We start from the raw sequence: 7,639 nt of genomic DNA on the forward strand, positions 1-7,639 counted from the left end.
ATCATGTAATGTTCACTTTGTCTTAACCTCTGAAGTGCCCCTATGAGCTGTTAGCATTAGATGAAATCATCCTCAAAGGCTTTGAAAAGAACTTTTTCAAGGAGTTATACCTCTAGCATCATGCTTTCATGTTTTCTTCACACATAAAATGTCCATACTCACATGAGCAACTTAGCTTTACTTATTTCTATGTCATCATAGTTATGTCATCATACTTATATTTAAGAAAGTGAGAAGGGTCCATGATTTATTTTGATTTCTCTCTCTCTTTCTTTTCCCTCTCCCTCTTTCTCACACATACACATATACCACATCTAAGACATTATAAATATTATTCTATGGTTATGGCCTCTGTGGTTGTACAAAGCAGAAACCCAACACAATCTAGTTTAAACCTAGGAGCTCTAGCAATAAGCAACATCATTAGGCTTTAGTCTCAATCTCTCCTCTCCTGTCCTTGATTCTTGCACAAGCATTTGCCTAGGTCAGGATGGTCAGGATGTCAGGATGGCCAGTAGCACCTCTGACCGTAAATTCTGCCATCTCAATGACCACAGTGAGAAAGACCACTTCTTCCTAAAGAGTTTCAGTGAAATTTCTAGATTGCACCACAGTAGACTGATTTGAATCAGGTGATCTCTCTGAACCACCCACTATGGCCAGAGAGTGTACTCATTGAACAAGCCAGGTTATGTGTATCTCCCAGATCCAGGCCCATCCAAAAACTTAGACAGAGAGTTGGGGAGGGGTAGTTCCCAGCAGAAAAATCAAATTAATTGCCAGAAAATGGTGGTGTATAATGGGCCAATACACAAAATAAATATCCATTACACTCCCTAGGTAGTTTGGAGAATAAAACGTCCTTCCTTTTTTTTTTTTTTTTAATTTATTTTTATTTGTTTATTTACAGCATAACAGTGTTTATTGTTTTGGCATCACACCCAGTGCTCCATGCAGTACGTGCCCTCCCTATTACCCACCACCTGGTTCCTCAACCTCCCATCCCCCCCACCCCCCTGCCGCCCCTTCATAACCCTCTGGTTGTTTTTCAGAGTCCATAGTCTCTCATGGTTCATCTCCCCTTCCAGTTTCCCTCAACTCCCTCTCCTCTCCATCTCCCCATGTCCTCCATGTTATTTGTTATGCTCCACAAATAAGTGAGACCATATGACACTTGACTCTCTCTGCTTGACTTATTTCGCTCAGCATAATTTCTTCCAGTCCCGTCCATGTTGCTACAAAAGTTGGGTATTCGTCCTTTCTGATGGAGGCATAATACTCCATTGTGTATATGGACCACATCTTCCTTATCCATTCATCCGTTGAAGGGCATCTTGGTTCTTTCCACAGTTTGGCGACCGTAGCCATTGCTGCAATAAACATTGGGGTACAAATGGCCCTTCTTTTCACTACATCTGTATCTTTGGGGTAAATACCCAGCAGTGCAATTGCAGGGTCATAGGGAAGCTCTATTTTTAATTTCTTCAGGAATCTCCACACTGTTCTCCAAAGTGGCTGCATTAACTTGCATTCCCACCAACAGTGTAAGAGGGTTCCCCTTTCTCCACATCCTCTCCAACACACGTTGTTTCCTGTCTTGCTAATTTTGGCCATTCTAACTGGTGTTAGGTGGTATCTCAATGTTGATAAAACGTCCTTCCAAACCAGATCTGCCTCTTAATCTTCTTACTCATCTACTGCATTCAAATAAACTAAATGAACTAAATAACTAAATGAACTAAATAAACTAAATGCTTCTGGGTCCCACAGTCGCTGCTGGCCCAGTTTTCCAGCAGTGACTATGGGACCCAGAAGCAAATCAGATCAAAGCAGAATACATGAGGGGTTAGGGGTGCCCAGTGGAATTCACATGGGGCTGAAAGCAGAAGAATATGATAAAAGTTAGGCAGAGGAGTACATAGATGTCCAGACCTGCCTGCCAAGCTAGAGTAGTTTGGAGACTAACCTTACAGCATTCAGGTAGACTAGAGGTAAAGTCACTGAAGAGATAGAAGGAAGGAGCCTGAATATGGGGACCCCAGGCATGGCTGAGTATAGGGATACAATTCTGGAAAAAAGTGGGCCTTATTAGAGATCTATACTCAAGGTGATTTCCTGGCAACCTTCCCCTATAGATTTCTAAACTTTATTTTAAAAAAATCCAGATATAGTTGATATATAACATTGTGTGAGCTTTAAAGTGTACAAGATGTTGATTTGCTACATTTGTATATTATAATATGATTACCACCAAAAATTTAATCCTGGGTTTCCAGGTTATTTTGAAGGTGTAGTTGTTGAAGTAAAATAACTGAACATAGTTTACTGACATTTTGTTAGCTTTACTTATAATTTTTATGTTTACAGAGATACATTATGTGGACCTCCATTTGTATTCTTGCCTCAGGTCCAACAAACAGAATTTAAAACAAACAGGAAAAAATTAATCTTGAGGAACACAGACAGTTAGGGAACAGTTAAAAACAAAGAACAAAAGCCACACTAAATAATACTCTTTGAGGAGAAAGAGCTAGGAGGAGATACTGCCAAGAGATCTAACAGAGTTCATGACCTCCCAGTAACTCTTCTTCTCTCCTGATGTACATAGCACCATTGGCTTGAGTAAACAGGGCTCCCTCAGAGTTCCTTGTGTTCCTTGTAATAACATCTCAATCTCATTTCAAGAGATTCCACATGCCCCATTAATACCACTTTCCATACTGCCATAGGTGGTTTCCACAAAGTTCTGTGTGCTCATGGCAGAAACTGCTACCCTCCCACATTCCGCCATTAGGCCTGACCTGAACCTATGTCGCTTTGTGACTGAGAAAAATAAGACCAGAATCTCCGCCCAATGGTTCTGTATTCTCTTAACCTAGCCTAACTGCTCTCTTCCCATGCCCTGTCTACTTGACTTCTAGAATATAGAATCAAATACAAACTCAATCAAAAGCAAAACTCCTCCACTCTCAAATTCTTTTCTGAAAATTCCCATCATTTCCTGGTCCCCAAAAAGAAAAATCTTTTAAAGCCATAGATTCCTTTGTGCCCTGTGCAAGTAGTGGCTCTTTGTCTCCCACACCCCACACATCAAAGAACCTGGAGGAAAGAAGGGTCACCCCTCTGCTTTTCTCATCACCATTTCCATTTCTATCTTTTCCTCCTCCAACACCCTCAGTTCCTCTGAAGCTCAATTATACGCACTCTATATCCACCATCTTTATTAGATTTCTCTATGTCTGTGGATCACTTCTCATTCCATGAAGATCCTGGCATCTAGTCTGTATGCTACTTCAGTTTTAACACTTGGCAACATCAACATGCACATGATCAATCCAATATCCTGGCACTCAGTTCCTTGAATTGCCCTCCTCCAGTGATCTTTTCTTGAGCCCACCTGCTCCCAGAGTCCTTCATTACTACATTGCATGTGTGATCAGCTCTTCCGTTTTGCCAAACCCTCTTGGCCAAGCCCAGTTCTCCCACTCCACACATGCACCTTTGCAGGTGAACATGACTGGAAAAAAAAAATCAGGCAACCATGCTGACTGACCTTACTTTAAATTTGTGAGCAAAATCCCACATGAGCCTTCATTGCTGATCTGCCACACCAAAACATTTTCCTCTTCCTTTTCCCTTCTACTTTCCTAGATCAATATTTTATAAATTCTCCTTTCTCAAGAATAACATCTCAAGAATACCTGGGACATAGTAATTGGTGCTCCATATTGCTGAATGCATGGTTGAATGAAAATGAGTTGAAAAAGAAGAACAGAAGGTTATAAAGGAGAGGAGTTAGGAAACAAAACTAAAATGCTCTTGAAAATTAAAATATGACAGCTGGAATTAGAATATATTAGACAAGTTTGAAGATAAAGTAGAAAAAATTCTCCCAGAAAATATAAGGGAAAGCCAAAGAGATGAAAATAGGAGACAAAAGATAACAAAATTGAATGATTAGAATAAAAGGGAAAATACCCCAATTCTGGGAATTATGGGAAGATAAAAGAAATAATTTTTAAAAGAATTCAATACGTTTCATGGGACGAAAAGACATGTGTTTCCAGATTAATGTTTGCACAAAGACAGTCCAAAATTACACTCATGTAAAGATATTGGGCTGTATCAGATAAAATATATATGTATTTACCATTAGACCAAGATATCCCACTCTAGGACTCTATCCAAAAGAGATACTTGCAAATATGCCAAATGACATATGCACAAGGATATTTATTATAGACTTACTTATAATAACAAAATAATGAAAACAATCCAGATGTCTATCAATAGGAGAATGATTGAATAAACTATGTTATCCAGTTATAAGTAACATTTTTGAGCAATGGAAGAAATGTGACCATGAATGAAAAATTAGGTAATATTAAGGCATTATTTATTTTTACCAAGGTAATAATGACATCATAAGTATGTTTAAAAAACTTATCTCTTAGAGATGTGTATTGAAAGATTTATGGGTGAAATAATAGATGCCTTGTATTATCTTTAACATATTTTAGCAAAAAAAATTAAAAAAAAGAAATGGATGAAGTAAAGCTGGAAAATATAATTGTTTAATCTATATGATTAAACATGATTATATGCAAGTATTCATTTCAGTATTCTCTTTACTTTTTATTATATTTGGAAACTACTATAATAAAACATTTATTCCTAACACAATGGATTTTTATCACTATCATTCATGTACAATATCCAGAAATTAGTATATACCAGCGACAAAATGAGAGTCCTAAAAGCTGAGAGAGAATAGGTCATGTGAAAAAGGACCAAAAATTCTAAGGGTGCTGGAGCACTCAATAACAAACCTGACCTCACAAGACAATGAAAAAGTACTTTCAAATTTCCATGGATATGACTCAAAAAATGGAAGAAAATATCTGAAATCATATAACTAATTAGAGACTTTTTCCAAGATATTAAAATAATTTTTATAATTCAATAATAAAAAGCCAAATGCTCAAATAAAATATCAGCAAAAGAATTTGAATAGGCATCCCCCCCAAAAAAAAATTTCCAATAAGCACATGAAAAGACACCCAACATCATTAGTCACTTAAGGGATTCAAATCAAAACAACACTGAGATACCACTTCACATCCACAAGGATGGCTGTAATAAATAAAAACAAAAAACAAAAAACAGATACTAACAAGTGTTCACAAGGCTATGGTGAGATTGGAACCTTCATACATCACTGAAAGGATTGTAAAATAGGGTAGCCCTTTTGGAAAAGAGATGGTAGTTCCTCGAATTATTAAACATAGTTACCATTTGACCCACAATTCTACTCTTAGGTCTATACCTAAAAGAATTGAAGACAAAAAAAAAAAAAAAAAGAACTGAAGACAAATATCCACATAAAAGTGTGTATGCAAATGTCCATAGTAGCATCATGTGTAATAGCCAAAAAGTGGAAACAATCCAATGTTCATTAACTGATAAATGAATAAGCAAAACTGTTATATCCTTACATAAAGATGATTAGTGGTCGCTGGGGACTCAGGGAATTGGAGATGACTGTAAATGGTTCAAGGTTCCTTTTTTTTTTTTAAGATTTTATTTATTTATTTATTGGAGAGAGAGTATGAGTGAGGGGAGGAGCAGAGAGAGAGAGGGACAAGCAGACTCCATGCTTGCTGCGGTGCTCGATCCCACAATCCTGAGATCATAAACTGAGCTGAAACTTAACCCACTGAGCCACCCAATACCCCAAGGTTTCTTTTGAGGGTAATGAAAATATTCAGGAATTAGATAGTGGTCATGATTGCACAACTCTGTGAATATACTAAAAACCACTTTACTGTGTACTTTAAATGGGTTAATTTTATGGTATATGAATTATACCTCAATAAAGTTGCTTTTTAAAATACTGTGAAGAGGTGACCCCAGGTCATGATGCTGGGTGAGGTCTGTGACTCTTTCAGTTGACATCTGTTCTTTGTCTTATTTGTTGATTGACCAAATATCGTTAAAGATGTTCAAGCAGACTACTCAATTTACTAACCCAGAAATTCTTGGCTATTTTGGACTGACAAATCTTCCTAATTAAATCCACTGAAAATGCTTTCTGAGTTCATGGTATGACTGAAAAACCACATTCATAGATAGTCTATTCTTGACTGATCTATGTAAAATTATTTTGAGTTGGAGAACAGAGAATATTGAAAAAACTGTCCAAATTGATGCTCTAAGGGTTAAAATTAAAGCAAGTCAAACTGTGATTTATAGCAGTAGTTACACCAAGACAGTGGTGACCAATCAGCCACAGAGTTTGTTTTGGTATCTCCCACACTTATCAGAGTCCATTTGGATGATCTCTGCATGATAAAAGTGGTTTGAATGAGTGGTCATATCACAGAGAACACAGGGCAGTGTTGTTTTTATTCTACTTCATTTTTTGAGCATGAATTTAAATCCTTAGAAGATAAGTTTAAAAAGGTGATCCACATTAAAATGAATTATTATACCTATCACTACAAAAGGTAACAACCTCATTTGGAAAAAATGATAGCAATTGAAGAAACAGAATATTGATGAAATTGAAAAATGTAACATCAACCTTTGTCACTGTTTCTAAAAGTTTATCCACTTACCTGAATCAGAAGCAGATGAAGATGGTAAGGAGTTTAAAGATCACACTGTGCTCTCTCAAGTCTAGGGCTCCAGTTTTTGAGGTAGGATCCAGTGGATTGATGCAAGTCAGTGGCAAGGGGTTAGACTCCATCACTCTCTACAGGGCTTTGTGGGCATGAAGACTCTAGAACAAAATGACCGTGGCTGAGAGCAGCAATCATCACTCACCTGCAAAGCTTGAGGGGTAATCCTGGACTTCCACCATGAAAATGTTCATATGGAAACAACAGAAAAGTGAAAAGAAAGGATGTGAAAAAAGACCGAACCTGGGCAGAAATGCTTGTCGCACACAAGAGATGAATACCATGAACTACATGCATGCAAGCATGGATGCCGAGGCAGGGCGGACATGGCAATGGCCCTGTCTGTGAGCACGTGCAAGAGAAAACATGCCAGAGCAAGAACTTTGTTGTATGTTTTTTTCCTGAGATTGTTGGGAGAATGCCCACCCTAAGCTCCTATGGAATATTATTTCAGTTTTATCTTCATCTTGTGTTATAACTTTTCCTAAAAAGGACTTCAACATTATTTGTCATTTTTATGGCTTTTATTTATGCTGTAAATGGCTTATTTTCATTCTCCTTCCTTTTTAACCAGGAATGTTAGAATTAGTTTTCAATGTCTGCTTAGCAAGTATCACTAATAATAAATTTCTCTGAGATCAATAAGCCTAACTAGCTAATCATTAAATTGATTCATATCAAGGAAAAATTCACCTTTACCTAAGATGCTTTTGAGTGCTAGAACTCCTATCTACTGGGATACCTACAGGAAGACGAGTTAATGGAGGCAACAATGAGCTCATTACTTAGCAGGTAGTCCTTCTTCAAGTCTCTTACTTCATTGTTTTTGGTTTATATATATGAGCACAGCACCGAAAACCAGTTTTTGCTACCATTCAATACAGATAATTCACCTATACATTTATCTCCTTACCAAGTAGAACAGTGGAGAACAATATAGTGAGACACATGGTCATACT

The sequence above is a fragment of the Meles meles genome, chromosome 5 (genome assembly GCF_922984935.1).
Source record: "Meles meles chromosome 5, mMelMel3.1 paternal haplotype, whole genome shotgun sequence".
Classification (NCBI taxonomy): domain Eukaryota; kingdom Metazoa; phylum Chordata; class Mammalia; order Carnivora; family Mustelidae; genus Meles; species Meles meles.